At 37.5% G+C, this 20,828-nt stretch overlaps 1 protein-coding gene across 1 annotated transcript in view; it reads right to left on the minus strand.

Moving 5' to 3' along the window:
- Window positions 1–20,828, minus strand: part of SGCD (sarcoglycan delta) — a 1,096,788-nt gene that overhangs the window by 715,438 nt on the left and 360,522 nt on the right. The gene's annotated exons all lie outside the window — the stretch shown is intronic.

Consider the following 20,828-nt stretch of genomic DNA (forward strand, 5'->3'; position numbering starts at 1 on the left):
AAAAGTTAATATGCCCATGCTGGTACGTGGTGAAGTAGGAATCTGCAGCCCAGTTGTTGTGATTCCCAATCACAGGACTTTATTCCATTTCTGAGTCAGTGGAATACCTTCTGAGACTTATATTTGAGAGTACAAATCTAGACTTGCACTAATTGATGAAATGCTTCCAAAAGGTTTGGTGGAGGAATAGTCATCATTATAAGAAACAAAAGATTTCAGAGCAAATCCTTTGGGTCTGGATGCTGAATGCAACTCTATTCCTATTGGAAATGCATGAAAAAGAAATAGCTGCCTATCCTCTGCTATCCCCACCTTTCAGCTGTGGGTGGCTCAGGAACAAACAAAGGAAAGCATTTTTCAGCTTGACTGCAGTCTTTTGTGGGAAACAAATTGTGTTTCTTCAAGTGTAAGGAGTAGGGTAGGAGAAGAGGACCGTTAAAAATTGACAGGGCATACCTAAATACCTCTGGACGGTGGAGCAAAATGCCCCTGCAGGGGGGTTGAGCAGACTACACCTGTTTGTTTTGCTTAGAAAGACACAGTTTTCCCTTGGTGTAAACTCAGTGAGGGAAGGATTGTGTCTTGCATCGAGCAGTTCTATTTGGCTGGCATCTTTGATAGGATGACACAAAAACAAGTGATCTAGAAAACTGGCAATGTGGGGCAGTAAAAAGACCGGGTTATGAATTCCCCCATCACGTTAGCTCCAGTGATGGAAGGGTCTTTGATTTGTTTTGGTCACTGCTGTACACAGAACAGTATCCTACATAAATAAGCACTCACTAATATTGGATGGACAGATGGATGAATGGAGGAAGGGATGGAGGGATGAAGGGATAAATGAATAGATGGATGAGAAGATAATAGTCCTAGTTTATAACTGTGAATGTAATACATCTACTTTACCTACCTGGACCTTGGCTTTCTCATCTATTAAATGGGAGAATTTAACTACATGAATTTTATCCTTTCCAATAAAATTCAGAGTTCTGTGCTCCAAGGTCTATACTTCAGGTTAATAATACATCCACAGATAAGATAATTCTCAGACTATCTGTCTGTTTAGTTGCCAAGTCCAACTGTTTGCGACCCAATGGACTGTAGCCTGCCAGGCTCCTCTGTCCATGGGATTTCCCAGGCAAGAATACTGGTGTGGGTTGCCATTTAAGATAATTCTCAGTATCCAGGCACATTTCTAGATGCCCAACAAGAGAAGAACAGTTCAATATATTACGGCATACTCATAAAAGAGAAAATAAATTACAGCTAACATTGATGTTATATGAGTATATCTATTGACAAAAAATCACTGATAGTATTGTTAATTTTTTAAAGAGTTATAAAATCACATAAGCAGTATAGTGTAATCCAAATATGTATAAATGTGCAGACTTAGAGAGAAACATGAAAAGATTCAAACATACATGCTAGCAGTGCCTATCACTGTATAGTGGATTTATGGATGAGTTTATTTATTTTTTTATAATCGTTTCCTATCATCTAATTTTCCTTTATGATTATGTTGTTATCATATAAGGTAAACTGGTATAATGACCTAGCATCTATTAGATCCTAGATCTACACTAGTGAAGGGCTGTCATTTAAGAGTTAGGACATGAGCTCTGAAATCAGACAGCCTGGTTCAAATCCTGGTTAGCCCCTAGCTACTGTGTGACCTCAGGTAAGTTACTCAACCTCTCTTAGCTCCACTTTCCTCTTGTATAAAACAAAAAGTAATACCCAACTCACAGACTGGCACTGAAGTTTAAAATATGGCATATATTATACATTCAGTAAAAGTTATTACTATACTAAATACAAAGTTGTTTTTTTTTTTTTTTCTTAACAAACCTGCCAAATGACAGTCATTATCCTCAGACAATTTTTAATTTGGTGAAAATAGTAAGACTAACACACAAGAAACAAAAAGCATTACAATAATCTCCCAGAGTCAAAGATGTAGAATAACTAATGCCACTCTCTCCCTGAATCTTTACATGTGATGAGCCAAGGCCAACCTGGTGGGAATTACTTACCTCATCTTCATGCCCACCACCACTCCCTCAGCTCTGGTTTATCTTTTATCTTTTCATTACATTACACTCCAAAGGGTTTCTTGGCTTCAGTTCAGTTCAATTCAGTTCAGTCGCTCAGTCATGTTCAACTCTTTGCGACCCCATGAATCACAGCATGCCAGGCCTCCCTGTCCATCACCAACTCCCGGAATTTACTCAAACTCAAGTCCATCGAGTCGGTGATGCCATCCAGCCATCTCATCCTCTATCGTCCCCTTTTCTTCCTGCCCCCAATCACTCCCAGCATCAGAGTCTTTTCCAATGAGTCAACTCTTCGCATGAGGTGGCCAAAGTACTGGAGTTTCAACTTTAGCATCATTTCTTCCAAAAGAACACCCAGGACTGATCTCCTTCAGAATGGACTGGTTGGATCTCCTTGCAGTCCAAGGGCTTCATGTCTCTCCAAATTCCCACCTCTCTACACCAGGGGGCCTCAATGGAGGCTCCCAGTTTAGTAGTGTTAGTACCTTCTGAGAATTTATTAGAAATGCAAATTCTTGGGCTCCACCAAAGAGTTACTAAATCTGAAATCTGCAAGGATGGAACCTAGTAACTGTGTTACAGAGTCTTGCTGGATACAATACCATCAGATCAGTTTCCCAAAGGACACATACTTGTGTCTCTCTCTACTCTCCAAATCTCTGTACCTATTGAGTAAATGGTGACAGATTTTCTTCCCCTCTTGTTGAAGGTTTTCCCACTATGATCTTGCCCCAGTCTACTTCTCCAAGTTCATCTTCAGCGACTTTTTGCCCTCACAAAATGCTCTAGAAAACTAAAGCACCTAATTCTCCCTGGACACAATGCATGTTATGATTCTATTCATATGTGTCTACACCTTTACTCATGCTAATTCCTAAAAAAAATTCCTACACTTTTTCTTCTTTCATCTCATCTTAGATGTTCAAACCCTGGTAAACCTCAAGACCCAGTACCCATCCATAAAACTTCCCCCAGTATACAACCAATCCCCTATAGAGATGATTGTTTTCTCCTCAGGACATCTGAAGCATTCGACCGGCCCAATCATTCCTCATTTCCAATCTTTTCTCCTTCCTTCTTTGGACTCATGATATATTAGCTTGGAGTTGGTGATGGACAGAGAAGCCTGGTGTGCTGCAGTCCATGTGGTCACAAAGAGTCGGACACAACTGAGCAATTGAACTGAACAGAGGGCTAACATAACAAAGTACCACAAACTGGGAAACTGACAACAGAACTGTTTTCTCTCGCAATTCTGGGGACTAGAAGTCTGAAATTAAGTTGTTATCTGGGCCATGCCTTTTCTCTCAATGTCTGGTGTTTCCAGCAATCAGAGTACCTTGACTCATAGACACACCACTTCAAGCTCAGCCTCAGTAATCAAATGGCATTTCCCCCTGTGTCCATTCTCCTCTTCCTATAAGTCCACCATTCATATTGCATTAGGACCCACCTCATCTTAACTTGATTACACCTGCGAAAACCACATTTATAAATAAGGTCACATTCTTTGAAACTGATCGTTAGGATTTATTTCAACATTCTTCCCAATATGTGGAGGAACACAACTCAACCTACAGTAATGTGCATATATGACACAGTACTCCTAATCCATAGAAAGCTCCTTGAAAGGAGGTTCTTCAGCTTATTGCTGTTTTCCTTTCCCTATGCATCCTCCCCAAACCTTCAACCCAATCTCCCCACAGGACCTAGTTCTGAAAAAGAACTCCTTTAGCATATTATAGTTGAATGGATGAAAAAATAAAGACACAAGGTGTAAGGTAACTAAGCACTGGTTACATTAACTAGTAATTAAATGCTAAAATGTGTGATGTGGTCTATTCAGTTGTGGGGAATTGGGAAGTCAGAGAAAGAGGTCTATGAGGGATGGAGTGCTTAATACAGGTTTCTTGGAGGCAGAGTGGCTTCTTAATGAATGGACAGGATTTGGAGAAAGAAAGAAAATAGAGTATAACTTTCCACGTAGGGAAATGGTATGAACAAAAGATTGTGGAAAAGAGATTTTTTTTTTCTGTGTATGTAGAACCAGAGCCCTAGCCAGCAGATCTGGAACAAAAGGTGGACACTGGGCAGAAAAGAGAAACAATCTACTGCTTGTCTTATTGTTAGCTCACTGATCATTGTTTGACTTTTCCTCTATTACTGCTGCTTATTTATTATTCCTTAGCTGGCTTCTAAATTCCATTTCTGAGAGAAGATAATTGAGTTGGCAGCCTTATATGCCTATGGAACCCTGGACTTCATTCTCCTGACAGTAATCATCTTCCTGTGCTGGAGGGCAAATGAGAAAGTGAACATAAAGACCAGGTCTGGTTAAGTTACTGTAGTATCTCCAATGCCTGCCATAGAAACAGGCTCAATACATGTATGTTGAATGAATGACAAGATAACTATAAGAATGTCTGCATGTATCTATATACATGCAGGTGTGTGTGTGTACCTGTGTATGTATATTTATCAGTGGTTATCCCATTCCATTAATCTATAGTTTCCTGATCACTGGAAAAGAATGATTTGATTGTTGCCTTGGGTTCTGAGGTAGTGGTAATTGCTTATTTGACTCCATACTTTGTTGCTTAATCCCCAAACTTGTTTATATTATTAGTCCATTAGATAGGACTTGCATTTATTTCTGTTTTATAATCAGTTGAATACAGCTTTGTTTGACCAATATTAAATAAATCAAACAATACTAATGAAGAATCTGCTTGTATTCAAATTCAAATCAGACAATGAGGTTGAAAATGGTGACCTTAATAAATTAATTCTTAAATTGTGGTGTGAAAAGATCAGAAAAGCCTAAAAGCTAAATGCAAAATGTATAATTTTTTTTCATACTTTCCCCCTGAATTTCCTCCAGCATTCACACTGATTGTGCATTAAACAAGCAGTCTACATGGTTTGTGATTTTTGTGCTGAGTCGTATGTCCTCCTAACGGGTAGCATTAACAATGATGATTTTTCTCTGACAAGCAACAGTAGGTTTGGGACAGCATCATGCTTTATTCTCTTCCTTGGGAAGGAGGATTATTAAATTTTTATCTAGTGATTCAGATGAAATATTAAATCTCTTTCAAGGAAAAAAATTCTTCCTAACTTTCTCATATCTCATAATATGTGATACGTACATTTTAATGACTTATCTAGTAACACTGCCTTCTTAAGAAAATAAAAATGATATTCTGATTGTAGAGCTCACCATCATTATCATCATAGCAATTGTTTGTTGAAGAATTCCTATATATTAGGCAGAATTGTCCATACTAATTAAGGCAGAGCATTAAGTTTTTTAATTTAACCATTGTGATAATGCTATGAGCTAAAAAGTGTGATTACTATTATTTTATACAGGAAAAAAACAGATATGAGAAGATAAAGAACTTGTCCTAGGTCATATAGCTAGTAATTCAAGGAGTCAGATTTTAATTCAGATCTCAATGACTAGAGAACATATGTGCTATTTGCTACATTATCTTATACTCATTTTTTTAACAGAAAAAAATGTTAAGCTATAAGAAAATCAACTGATTTAATTTAAAAAAATTATAAACCACTGTTCAGGGGCTATTTCTGGGCTGAATGCACATTCAACCCCAATCACAGCTATCAACAATCATTTAACCTAGAAATTCCATAAGATTCAGAGGAAATTGAAATAAAAATTACTTGTCGTTGTGGTCCTCAAACAAGTAGATAGTCAGCTGTACAACTTTTTTTTAACCAAATCTTGCATCTTGACTGATGTATTATACAAAAAAAAAAAAAAGCAGTCTTAGCTTTATTTGCTCATTCATTTATTCATTTTAAGCATACTTACTAAGCATACCGAGTACCTCTCATATATGAGGCTTTGTGAAGAACACTTAACATTTTAAAATGTAACCCCTCCCATTAAGGGAGAGAATGAAATAATTATCATGATATCTGCTATTCAACTGTCATCATATCCTAGTAAAATTAGAATCAGTATCAGACACATAAAAGTCATGGGACAGGAGCCACGCTCTGATTGGCAGCATTCTATTTCATTTGCTCCCCAGGTGGACAAGTCTTCAGAGAATCTTTCCATTCATTCAAAACTCATTTTTAAAGCCTTTTTTCATACTAGGTGCTAAAGCTGAAATATATTAAAGCAACTCCCTTTCTAGAAAACTTGGTAACCAACTTGGATTTTAATACTTAATAGAGATAATGTACCAGAAGGAGGGTTTGAAAAAAATCACATGGGAATGAATAAGGTTTGCTTTTGATGGAAAGGGCAAATATGCTTTTCTTAAATTTCAAAAATTACACCACATTTGCTGACCCTGTTTGAAATACCAAAAGGATGTCACCAAAATACCTTTTTTCATTTGAGAAACTTTATGGGCTGTTTGATAGTAAATAAACCAGGTATTCAGGAATTATGGGTTAAGCTAAGGGTCTGCAAACTGTGACCCATGCCTAAATATAGCCTGCCCCTTGATTTTACAAATAAAGTTTTACTGGAACACAGCCAAATCAATTCCATTGCATACTGTCTCGTTCAAGGGCTTTTTCTGGGCTGAGTGCAGATTCAACCTCATCGTCAATATTCCCATCATGGCCATCAACAGTCATTTAACCCAGAAATTATATAAGATTCAGAAAAAAAACTGAAGTAAAAATATGTGTCTTTGTGAAAGACACAAACAGCTAATAGGGACATCACTAAGTATTAGAAAGATGCAAATCAAAACTACAATGAGGTACTTACTCACACCATTAGAATGGCCAGCATTAAGAAGTCTACAAATGACAAATGCTGGAGAGGATGTGGAGAAAAGGCAACTCTCCTGTACTGCTTGTGGGAATGCAAGTTGGTACAGTCACTATAAAAAACAGTATGGAGATTCTTCACAAAACTAAAACTAGAACTGCCATATGGTCCAGCAATCCCACTCCTGGGCATATATCTGGATAAAACTATAATTCAAAAAGATACATGCACCCTAATACTCACAGAACTATTCACAATAGCCAAAACATGGAAAAAGACTAAATGTCTATCAACAAATGAATCAATAAAGAAGATGTGGTTCATATATACAATGGAATACTACTAAGCCATAAAAAATGAAATAATGCCATTGGCAGCAACATGGATGCAACTAGTGATTATCATACTAAGTAAGTTAGAAAGAGAACAAATACCATATGATGTCACTTATATGCAGAATCTAAAATACACCGCAAATGAACTTATTTATGAAACAGAAACAGAATTACTGACATAGAGAACAGACCTGTAGTTGTCAAGGGGTTGGGGGAGAAGGAAGGACTGGGAGTTTGGGGTTGGCAGATGTAAATGCTTACACTTAGAATGGATAAACAGCAGGGTCCTAATGTATAACATATGGAACTGTATTCAATATCTAGTGATAAACCATAATGGAAAATAATATAAAAAATAAGTATACATGTGCATAACTGAGTCACTTTCCTATACAGCAGAGATTGGCACAACATTTTAAATCAACTATACTTAATTTTTAAAAATTTAAGGAAAAATATTTGTCTTTGTGGCCAGCCCAAAATAAATAATTTTAACAGTTTATGATCAAATAAATATTATCTATCTACATTTTCATATTGGTCAGCAGCACAGTACTTTCTGCATGATAGCAGCAGAGCTTTGTCATGGCAGAAACCATGTATCAGGCAAAGTCTAAAGACTGATATTGACATATATTCACTATTGATACTATGTATAAAATAAATAATTAATGAGAACCTACTTTATAGCACAGGGAACTCTACACAATGCTCTGTGGTGACCTAAATGGGAAGGAAATCCAAAAAAGAGGGCTTACATATGTAAACATACAGCTAATTCACTTTGCTGTCCAGTAGAATTAACACAACACTGTAAAGCAAGTATACTCCAATAAAAATTAATAAAATCTTTTAAAAAATATTTACTATCTGGCCTTTTAAAAAGGTTGTTAACTGTTGCTCTAAACCATCAGACAAATTCTTCCCAAATAGCCATACCCTGCCTGGACTCGTTAGCAACTGCCCCTTCAGAACAGCTTACCATGGGAACTCCAACAGAATCCATGTGGCTGGGAAAAATTAGGTTATGCTATTCTTGGAATCGGTTACATTTGTGGTTGATATCACTAGGAAGCTAATGATTAAACTCAACTAATTTCATTTAGGTCTTTCTAAGGACAAAGTCCTTCCATAGCTCAGGCTCAAAGAACTCTTTGATATAAAAACAAAGTTTGTATAATCAAAAATGTATAGCTCCACAGAGTGATGTACTTACACTTGTGATCTGTCCTCTGCCAGATCTGAGATTGCTCATTCCTTGTTAGTCTGGGAGCTCAGACTAAATAGTGTACCACTTGTCTCCATCAAGCTCCTTGTTTTAGAATTTCACATATTCCTTTCACCCAGAACATGTATCTCAAGTCATTTTAATACACTTGTAAGTGTGATTATTAGATTAATATTTGTTCTAAAAAAAATCTATAATCTTTATGATAACTGTCACCATGTCAATTTCTTGTTCCTTAACAGATTCCTTGAAAGGACTGATGAAGCTCCAAAATTTTGGCCCCCTGATGCTAAGAGACAAGTCACTGGAAAAGACTCTGATGCTGGGGAAGAGTGAAGGCAAAAGAAGAAGAGTGGCAGAGGATGAGATGCTAGAATAGCATCACCGACTGAGGAGACATGAGCTTGAGCAAACTCCAGGACGTAATGAAGGACAGGGAAGCCTTTCATGCTACAGTCAATGGGGTTGCAAAGAGTCGGACATGACTTGGCAACTGAACAACAATTACAACAACATACTCCTTCCTTAGGAATTCCTTATATTCCTGAAGAACTTAGTACAGTGTGGGGCACAGAGGAAATCCTCAACAAACATCTTTTGAGTGATATTTATTGTCTATTTAGCAACAAGTGTTTATGGCTGTTTACCCCGCATAATACTAGGTTGCAAATTTCTTTTGACTCTTCTCAGAGCCCATCAATGGGGACCGCATTTATCAGAAATTCAGTGACTCTTCTTTGATGAACTCAAAGTCCAATCAAGTTTGATTTAACAACAGCCAACTAGAGATATCATCTCTGCTATTCATTTTACAGACAATGATGTTACCCAGCAGCTCAAAGAAACTTGGTGGCAGCTGTTATTTCACATGAGTGATAATATTTTCATCTCCTAGTCTTCTAAAATAAAAGGCCAGTAGACTGTAAAAACAGCATGAACCATTCTACTACCAGAAGGCCACTGTTTCCTTGTCACCCAGCAATCACTTCTGCTAGATTCCAACAGTTCACTTTGTCTTTTCTGAATGTGCTCTTTAGAGACACTGAAATGCAGCTAGGAATTGCAATGACAAGTAGCATTTTTTTTAAGCAATTTCCATGTTAATAAAGGTTTACAAATAGGATCACCACAAGGGAGATGAGAATAAATAATGCTAATAGTAGCAGTGAGAAAGGAAATGTAGAAATTATCTCAGTTTTTATCAAAATATCTCCCATGGAATAGTCATGTGGTAAGTAGTTCCATGAAGGAGGAGTTCTATGATCACGTGAATCTGGGGAAAATCACAAAGAATGGGACCATCTTGAAGATGGGAAAAGTGTGTTACCATGTTCAAAACTTCAAGACACTTTCTACAGTTACAGAAATGTGACACAGTTCAACTCAAGAAGTAGAAATTGCTAGTGCTCATTCACATCTGGGTTTTTTCCTACCTTTCCTAAGCAAAAGAAGAGTCTCAACCCTTTGCCACAGGGTGGAAACCTAAGGCTAGTTCCAACCAATGAAATGTGAGTGTGTGTGTGTGACTAGTGTCACTTTCAAGTTGAGGCGAAGAGAGGCTTCTGTGTGGGCTTCCAGATCAGTAATTTCCTACAAGGAAATCATGAATGCCATGATGTTCCAAAGACAGAGCCATTTGATGGGAATACATCATGTCACTAAGTCACCCCATGGAAGCTGGCTGCCCCGGGAAGTTCCCCAGGTACCACAGGACTTCAAATGAGCAAGAAAAAAAAAAATCCTTTTTAAATTTAAACCACTGACTCTTCAGAATTCATTTGTCACCACAGCATAGCCTACCCTCATTTATCAAATAGTTCTTAAATTGATTTAACTACAGAATTCTTTATTCTCAAAAAAATATATATCACAAAGAAAAATTATTACAGGGAAATGCACTGGGAATCACCATGATATCTAAAATAGTTTTTTTTTTTCTTCCAGGAACCATGGCTAAAAACATTTTGAGCAAATATAGACCAACCTGCAAGAGAGATAGAGGGAGAATTCAAGAGAGGAAGTTCAAAAGTGGAAGAGAGGTATGAGAGCAGACAACTGGGTTGCAAATCCAAAAACCAGAGTCCTCCCTGCTTCTGCATCCCCTATAAACTTTCTCAGTGTTGTAGACCCAGTGTTTCTTCTTTCAACAATCTATTTAACAAGTATTCATTGTATACATCCCAAGCATACTGCATGATATGAGCCACAATTTGGGATTGACACTTTACCCCTGTCTTCCTTGATTATTCACTCTGATGGGCTATTTTCTCCAGCAAAGAGGCACTGTCTGTCTATCAGTCTCCTGACATTTACCTCAAACTGCTCTGTTTTGATGGTGACTCCATGGTAAAGAACCGACAACATATGAAACAACTGACAAAGAATTAGTTTCCAAAATTTACAAGCAGCTCATGCAAGTCAATACCAGAAAAAACAATCAACCCAATCAAAAAGTGGGCAAAAGACCTAAACAGACATTTCTCCAAAGAAGACATATACATGGCTAGTGTGTGTGTTTGTCTGTGTTAGTTGTTCAGGCATGTCTCACTCTTTGAGACAACATGGACTGTACTTGCCAGGTTCCTCTGTCCATGGAATTCTTCAGGCAAGAATACTGGCATGGGTTGCCATTCCCTTCTCCAGGGGATCTTCCCAACCCAGGAATTAAACCCAGGTAATAAACACATGAAATGATGCTCAACATCACTCATTTTTAGAGAAATGCAAATCAAAATCACAATGAGGTATCATCTCACACCAGTCAGAATAGCCATTGTCAAAAAGTCCATAAACAATAAATGCCAGAGAAGATGTGGAGAAAAGGGAACCCCTTACACAGTTGGTGTGTACAGCCACTATGGAGAACTGTACAATGGAGAACTCCACTATGTGGAGATTCCTTAAAAAACTGGGAATAGAACTGCCATACGACCCAGAAATCCCACTGCTGGTCATATGCCCTAAGGAAACCAGAACTGAAAGACACACATGTACCCCAGTGTTCACTGACCGACTGAGCAAGCCTGTATGCATGCATGCACACACCCATCCCCTATCTTGAGAGCCATCCACTCACTTCTACTGAGCAAAGGCTGGAAACATCATGGCCTCCTACACCTCCCAGTACTTAGGCTGCCACGTTTGGAACCCCAGAAAGCCTGGCAGTGGCTTTGACTATCACTGTGGAAGCCACTGACTGCGGCATCAAACCACAGGGGAAGTAGATCCATGTGACCACCTGTCTTTAAGAGGCTTCCTTGTAAGGATGTCAGACACTGTATTCCAACCAGAAGTCCAGCTAGACCTTCTATCTTGCAAAGCTTTAAAGTCAGAAGGATAGCCAGGCAAGCAGTAGCCACAGAAGAAACAAATGCACTTCAAGTGGAAGTTGAGATGAAGACAGGAGACATGCATAAGGCAAAGACTCTTGAAGTGTCAAGCTTATCAGATATCTGAGGAGGCACTGAGTCAATAACAAATGGTCATCCTGAATGGTGGTCCAGCTCTCCATGGCTCCCTGCTGTGGCATCACTGAGACAGTTGCCTAAATGTTCTCACACATCTTCCAGGTAACCTGAGCCCATCTCAAGCCCTTGGCATTGAAAGGAGCCTCACCAGCACTTATCAAACTCATATTCCAACTTGCTTGAGAATGACAACCAGGTGCTAGTCCTCTTACTAAGTCCTCCACAGTGCTAAAAAAAAAAAAAAAAAACAGTAGACGCATGACTTTAGAAATATTTAGCAATATTTACTGATCTATCTAGTCAATCTCAGCTGCAGAAAGCTTTTAATGAGCTATAATTGTTTCCGATCTTTTGGAGCTCATATAAACTAAGAATAATCAAATAATAATATAAATAAATAAAATACATGGTATTAATTTTATATAAATGTAAAATCATAATAAAGTTTAAATAATAAACTTTAAAAATATAACTCTAATATTTGATTGGTTGGGTGAGAGGAATATTAAGCACAGTTCTTGACAACACTGGAACATGTAGAAACATGGAAAGCAAGGCATAAAGAGCCATGTGTGGCACATGTAGTCAAAACCTTCCTTCTTTAATAACTGCCATTTAGTATGCCAGGCAGAAAAGGCAATGGCAACCCACTCCAGTACTCTTGCTTGGAAAATCCCCTAGGAGTCAGACACGACTGAGCGACTTCACTTTCACTTTTCACTTTCATGCATTGGAGAAGGAAATGGAAACCCACTCCAGTGTTCTTGCCTGGAGAATCCCAGGGATGGGGGTCCCTGGTGGGCTGCCGTCTATGGGGTCGCAGAGTCGGACACGACTGAAGCGGCTTAGCAGCAGCAGCAGTATGCCAGGCACATGAGTGGGGGCCTACATGTGCTTTCTACTTCAGTCCTTCCAAGATTCCCATGTCAGAGATGTCATCATTCCCAATTCACAAGTGAGGAAATGGAGGCTCAGAAGGTTCACATCATTAAGCCAAAGTATGTGAGTCCTAGAGTCATAATTCAAATTCTGTTTTTCCCTAGCTCTTTGAATTCTAATTTTGCACTCTTTACACTGTGCTACACTTAGGGGGAAAAGATGAGCTCTTTTAGCCAGGGAACAAAGAGGCGACAGCTGGGGTAGAAAGCACACTGTTGTACCATATTTTCACTGTGCAATTCCTAGTAATCTGACAGCAGAAGATTATTTTCCAGAGTGAGTTTCTCATATAGTAGGGGGAAAGTAATCACTATCTGATTCTACCTCTGTCTTATTATTTTGTCATGACAAGAAAAGGAAGAAAGAAAAAAGGAAAAGGCAAGATAGCACAGAGTTTTATGTTTTAAAACAATTAAAAATATTGACTAGAAGTTAACTTTGTCCCATTTATTTTTTTCAAAAGAAATAGGTTCATGTGTTTACACCCCAAAAAATTTCTACCTTACCTCCTGTTCTGAAAACCAGTTTCTACCCATTACTAGGAAAGTATAACAAATGTATGTAAACCTGCTTATTCTATAACTGATATTATAAAATGTGTCGTTTACATACTCTGATAATGTTGCAAAAAATTAAAGACTGAGAAATGCTGGAGATAGTATTCTTTAAAGGAAAAATATTTATTATCTTATTTTAGAGGTCACAGTTGGCTATTGGCAATAATTCTGTTGCATGATATTTAAATGTTTTAAGAATAACAATTAATAACCAGGATGTAATTTCACATTTCTACTATCTTAAAGGTGAGCTTATTTTAGGATTTAATGTCTCTGAGGTATTTTTAGAAGCTGCTGAATTCACTGTACAACAACAAAGATAAAATATAACCAGCATTTAATTGGCAATAAAATTCAGTAATTATTCAGCAATAAAAAAGGAAAGAAATCCTGATACATGTTACAACATGGGTGAATCTTGAAAATATTCTGCTTTGTGAAAGAAGCCAGACACAAAAGTCACATCTATGATTTCATTTATATGAAATGTCTAATACAGGCAAAGTCATAGACATAGGAAGTATATTAGTAGTTTTGAGAGAATGGGGGAGTGAGCAGGCAAAAATGGGGAACGACATGTAATGTGTGATAGGTTACCTTTTGGGGTGATGAAAATATTATGCAATTTGATCAAGATGATATTTGCACAATTCTGTGAGTATATTCAAAAATAAAGAATTGTATGCTTAAATTAGTGGATTGTATAGTATGTGAATTACATGTCTGAGTGGTAAAGAATCCACCTGATAAGAGGAGATGTGAGTTTGACCCTGGGTCAGCAAGATCCCCTGGAGAAGGAAATGACAATCCACTCCAATATTCTTGCCTGGGAAATCCATGGACAGAGAAGACTGGCAGGCTTACAATTCGTGGGGTTGCAAAAGAGTTGGACATGACTTGGAGACTAAACAACAATAATAATGCTATTATAAGGGCTTCCCAGGTTGTGCAGTGGTAAAGAATCCACCTGCCAATGCAGGAGATCCAAGAGATGTGGATCATGATCCCTGGGTGGGGAAGACCCCAGGGGTAGGAAATGGCAACCCACTCCAGTATTCCTGAAAATTCCATGGACAAAGGAGCCTGGTGGGCTTCAATCCATGGGGTCACAAAAGAGTTTGACACAACGGAGCATAGCACAGTACAAAGTTATACCATATATTAACACATATATAAGGAATCTAGATAAATAGCACAGATGAACCTACTTGCAGGGCATGAATAGAGATGCAGACATAGAGAATAGACTTGTCGACACAGAGGGGGAGGGAGAGGGCGTGACCAATTAAGATATTAGCACTGACATATACACATTACCTCGTGCAAAACAGACAGCTAGCAGGAAACTGCTGTATAGTATAGGGAGCTCACCGCCCCACAGCTCTGTGACAGCCTAGAGAGGTGAGATGCAGGCATGGGGGATGCGAGAGAGGCTCAAGAGGGAGGGTATAGATGTATACTTATAGCTGATTCACACTGTTATACAGTAGAAACCAACACAACATTGTAAAGTAATTCTCCAATTAACAATAAATTTTTTTAAAACAATTACCCACAGTGCCCAATGGCAGCCTCTCCCAGAACTGCTTTTCTCATCCCTGGTGCTGAGATCACACTCCTTCCTCTGGCTCACGAGGATCTCATCCATGCCAGGCTATTCCTGCCACTCCCACCACTCAGCCCGCACCCTTTTACCTCAGTTGCTACCTCTAACCTACCACCTGACCTACACTGGGGTCAGCACTCCTTGGACATCTGATTGCTGCTCTCATGTGACCACAGGAAGCTTTCCCTGATTCTCCAGAAGCATCCCTGTAAAGAGCACTCATGATCACTCTGTGTACACACATGGTTATCCTAGCTTTATTACTGTTTGAGGTGTTTCTACTCTTGCTGGTTCCTCCAGAAGGCAGCACAATACTGGCATGGAATGCATGCTCAGTGAAAATTTCAGAAACGAATGACTTTTTAGTTAAACTTAAAAAAAAAAAAAAAGGTTTTACTCTCTCCTTGTTTTCCCATCAAATAAATATACTTAGAATTTTCCTTAAAAACTTGCAAATAAACTGTTCATTCATGGATGTAACTAATGGATCTATGGGTATTAACTAAGCAGATCTTTGCTTTTCTTTTCCACTAATTTCTTTAAGAAGATAGTTATCCTCAAGGAAAGTAACCAACAGAACTGCTAAGACAATGTGTGGTTCAAGGAAGAAACATCTCTTCTTTACATGAACAATGTTTCATTTATTTTCTGTGAAAGTTTTTCCTTTGCTTTGTTTCAGGCATCATCACTCAGCAAATATCTCCAGAGAGCCAGATGGGTGCAAAGAAGAGCACAGCAGTTAGGAGTAAGTTCAAATACAGCCTCATAAACTGAGTTCAAATATAACTGCCTCCTTTTGCAAGCTACTTGCCCTCTTTAAGCGTCAGTTTTCTAATGTATATGGTGGTGGTGGCTTAGTCACTGTCATGTCCGACTCTCTGTGACCCCATGCACTGCAGCCCACCAGGCTTCTCTGTCCATGGAATTCTCCAGGCAAGAATATTGGAGTGGCTTGCCATTTCCTACTCCAAGGCCCATGTATATGATGAAACAAGTAATATGCAATGCCATGGAGTTGTTCTGATGACTAAATGAAATGCATCTACTATACAGGATGGATAAACAAGGTCCTACCATACAGCACAGGGAACTATCTGTGATACTTTGCAATAAATCATAATGGAAAAGAACATGAAAAAGAATATGTATATACATACATTTGTGTTTATATATATGTATATAAAAACTGACTTATTTTGCTATATAGCACAAATTAAACACAATGGTGTAAATCAATAAATTTTAAAAATAAAATGAGACACATCTATAAAGCAGTTAGCATAGAGACCGATGGATACATACTAATGATGATAATGACAATGACTCCTTTACCATCAAGAAACCTGCAGGCCTTTAGGGGAGGGGATGGCAATAAAGAGACACCATTAAAATAATTGTCATTCAAGATAAAAAACAATCTCCTTGCCAGGATAAATTCTACTAATAATCTCTGCATAAGTTCTCCAATATAAATATTTAAGAGCATTTTCTACAACAAGCAGAATTGTTTATAATGGACTTTTAAAAAGCAACAACCAAAACCAACTAAAATATCCATTAATGTAGAATCACTTTAATTAAATTATGCTGTGCCCATATGATATGATAGAACATGGTTGTTAAAAATATGAAGAAAGCTGTTTAAAAACTGAGAAACTGCAACCCTTTTCTTAGCTCTCTCGACTTCTTCTAATGCTTCTATTTCACCTTTAATTAAGAACAAAGAAGCAATGACACTCCTCGTTTATTCTTCAAAATCATTCAACAAAGACATTTATATTAAAAATGAAGAAGAGGTATACATGCTCAGTACTTAAAGATACCTCAGATATATTAAATGAAAAAAGGAAAGAATAATAGGTGCAACATAAACCCTCTTGTGTATATGAAAATATATAAAAACAAGCACACAAGTAGGTCACATCTAGTGGGAAGAATCAAGAACTATTTTACAGTGGATTTGGGCAACTGGATACGGCAAACTTGAGAAGGGACTTCCAGGCTGAGCAAAGTGTGGGCATGAGGACTTGGAGGTAGACAGCATAGGGAAGGAGAGGGGAAGGTGTGCAGATTCCAGAGGCAAACAATCAGGGAAGGTGCACAGGTAACATGATTTGAGTTTTGAGGCAAGCATTAGGCTGAATGTGTAGGAGTTTCAGTAGCAGATGGGGACATCTAGACTTTGTCTAGTAGGCAGTAGGAAATTACAGAAGACTTGCAAAGAGTGAATAACATGATCAGAGTTGCATTAAGGCTGCCCATGTGGAGGGGTATGTAGGCAAGAGTGGAGGGAACAGAGAATGAAGTAATGCATTAGGATGCAACTACAAGTTGCCCAGTTTCTCCCTCAGCATGTTAAAACTGCTGTTGATAAACCTTCAGTTTGACTTCCTAATATAATGCATGTTACTGCTTACATATGAAATATATACCACACTGAACGGAGTCAGTGATTCCTTTAGAAAATTCCTGATAGATGTTCCACACAACCTAAAATTACTGATCTCCACTCAATAATCAATTCTCAGCAGATATCATTTTTCAAAGAAATGTTAAATGAAAGGAAGTGAGATCATTAAAACTGTTCCCTAAGTAATGCATTTTAAATGAAAGGCTCTTTTGGGTCTTTGGGGGAAAAAATCAAAAGTTAAACTGAAACATTCAGGGAAAGCTCAAATTAATATGTCAATTCTGTCAACATTCATATTTCTGAGTCCAAACCTAGAAGTAACAGAGCATATGGTGATTTACTGCTCCCTAGCTATAATTTTAACTGTTTGTTGAAATCACTAAAGAAATGTCATGACAGACGTTTTCATCACTATTTCAGTGTAAAATATACAAATCTTATAATTTCTCTGTTTTGTTTTGGAGATCAATTTATTACACTAGGAACCATCAGTGATTTTCATTAAATATGTTCAATGAGGTTGAACTGGAAAAAAATGATGGGTCAATATGCACCAATTTTGTCCTCACAGTGACAAATGTAATGTCTCTCTGTGGACATTGTGTATTTCCCTGTCTGGCAGACATTTTTCATAAAAAAGACAATGAACCTTTGAATTATAGGTAAATGAAATTACTTGGTTAAAACTCAATAAAACTCTGAGAAAGATTATGCAGCATCAACTGCTGAGATTTACATTTCCTATTTATCTGTTGCCAATGAGGAACTGCCATCAGTGCTTTGGTGAGGGAAAAAAAGTATATGCGTATGAATGCTGAACTAGGTCCATAGCGAATTTAACAGAATCACACATACTCTATCCTTTTGTGGTTAAAGACTTTTAAAATCTCTGTCTCCTAGAACTTAGCTTTATGCTCTATACCACTAGGTGAATAGGAGATATACATTAGATGGACGGAGAGACAGAGTTTGCAGAGATAGAGGATGTAGAAATGGATAGTGGATTGAAGACTGAGTACCATTTCACACTATGGTCTTCATTCCATTAAGAAAAAATTTATCAATATACACATACATAAACATATAAAAATGTGACATGTTTAAAAAATAAGCATCTGTTTACTATCTGTTAAACTCATAAGATACTTGTGTCTAACATTTATCTATCTATTCATCCATCCATTATCTATCTTTAAAGACGCACATTAAAACACCTCAGATAGTTATTTCTACATTTCCTTTAAAAAGATTGAGCTAGGCATGATCTAAAAATGTTAATTATGAAGTATACTAATAAATTAAATTTTTATTTTAATGATGGAGTAATATAGGCATTTCCAAGAAAGTCACTGATAAGATGAAACTTTCCACTGTTATAACCAGCATCTTAAGTTGCAACATGAATATTAAGATAGGAAATTATGACTATTTTTTGTTTTATTCTATATAATAAATGCTATAGAAGGAAAGTTATGACCAACCTAGATAGCAATATTCAAAAGCAGAGACATTACTTTGCCAACAAAGGTCCGTCTAGTCAAGGTTATGGTTTTTCCTGTGGTCATGTATGGATGTGGGAGTTGGACTGTGAAGAAGGCTGAGTGCTGAAGAATTGATGCTTTTGAACTGTGGTATTGGAGAAGACTCTTGAGAGTCCCTTGGACTGCAAGGAGATCCAACCAGTCCATCCTGAAGGAGATCAGCCCTGGGATTTCTTTGGAAGGAATGATACTAAAGCTGAAACTCCAGTACTTTGGCCACCTCATGCGAAGAGTTGACTCATTGGAAAAGACTCTGATGCTGGGAGGGATTGGGGGCAGGAGGAGAAGGGGACGACAGAGGATGAGATGGCTGGATGGCATCACCAACTCGATGGATGTGAGTCTCAGTGAACTCCGGGAGTTGGTGATGGACAGGGAGGCCTGTCGTGCTGCGATTCATGGGGTCGCAAAGAGTCGGACACACTGAGTGACTGATCTGATCTGATATAATTATATTATGACTAATGCAACAAATTAAGAAAAGATACAGAGGGCATAAAAATAAGAAAAACAATGTAGATGCATTCAGTTTTTAACATGTTACTGAAATAAAGACAATGTGAAAAGTTAGATGGTTCCCAGTAAGTATAAAAATCATTTTCTTATATATAGAAAATAACCAACAAGAAAAATTGAGAAAGTATTCTAATTATAACAAAAATAAAAAGCACAAAATCTTTAGTGAGGTCTTCAAAAGAACTAGGTAGAAACATTATGGAAAAAATTAGAAAAAATGAATAAGTATAAAAAATGAAACTATAAAAATTATGGAAGAAAACATGGATGATTTTCTTCTATAACCTAGGTATAGAGAATTACTTCCTATTCATGAGTCAAACTGCAGTTGCAGTAAAAAAAAAAAAAAAAAAAAAAAAGATTGGTGCATTTGAGTACACAAATATAATAAAATTTTAATGTGTGAATTATATTTTAACACAGAAAACAAAGCTTGTGCATGGAAAACAACACTACATACAATGTCAAAACACATAAAATTAAGAGAAGATATTTGCAATATCTGTAATATTTTTTAACATTTTTAAATTTTTAAATTCTGGAAATAAAAACACAAAAACATAATGGAAAAGAAGGCTAAAGATACTTCATAAAAAGTTTTCAGCATGGTTTTTAAATATATGAAAAGATGTTCATTTTCATATTCAGTAAGAGAAACCATAAACGACAGAAATGGTATGGACCTAACAGAAGCAGAAGATATTAAGAGGAGGTGGAAAGAATACTCAGAAGAACTATACAAAAAAGATCTTCATGACCCAGATAATCATGATGGTGTGATCACTCACCTAGAGCCAGACATCCTGGAATGTGAAGTCAAGTGGGCCTAAGAAAGCATCACTACGAACAAAGCTAGTGGAGGTGATGGAATTCCAGTTGAGCTATTTCAAATCCTGAAAGATGATGCTGTGAAAGTGCTGCATTCAATATGTCAGCAAATTTGGAAAACTCAGCAGTGGCCACAGGACTGGAAAAGGTCAGTTTTCATTACAATCGCTAAAAAAGGCAATGCCAAATAATTCTCAAACTACTGCACAATTGCACTCATCTCACATGCTAGCAAAGTAATGCTCAAAATTCTCCAAGACAGGCTTCAACAGTGCATAAATTGTGAACTTCCAGATGTTCAAGCTGGATTTAGCAAAGGGAGAGGAACCAGAGATCAAATTGCCAACATATGTAGGATCATTAGAAAAGCAAAGGAGTTCCAGAAAAAACATCTACTTCTGCTTTATTGACTATGCCAAAGCCTTTGCCTGTGTGGATCACAACAAACTGTAGAATATTCTTAAAGAGATGGGAATACCAGACCACCTGACCTGCCTCTTGAGAAACCTATATGCAGGTCAGGAAGCAACAGTTAGAACCAGACATGGAACAACAGACTGGTTCCAAGTAGGAAAAGGAGTACAT

Source organism: Bubalus bubalis, chromosome 9 (assembly GCF_019923935.1).
Source record: "Bubalus bubalis isolate 160015118507 breed Murrah chromosome 9, NDDB_SH_1, whole genome shotgun sequence".
In the NCBI taxonomy this organism is placed as follows: Eukaryota; Metazoa; Chordata; class Mammalia; order Artiodactyla; family Bovidae; genus Bubalus; species Bubalus bubalis.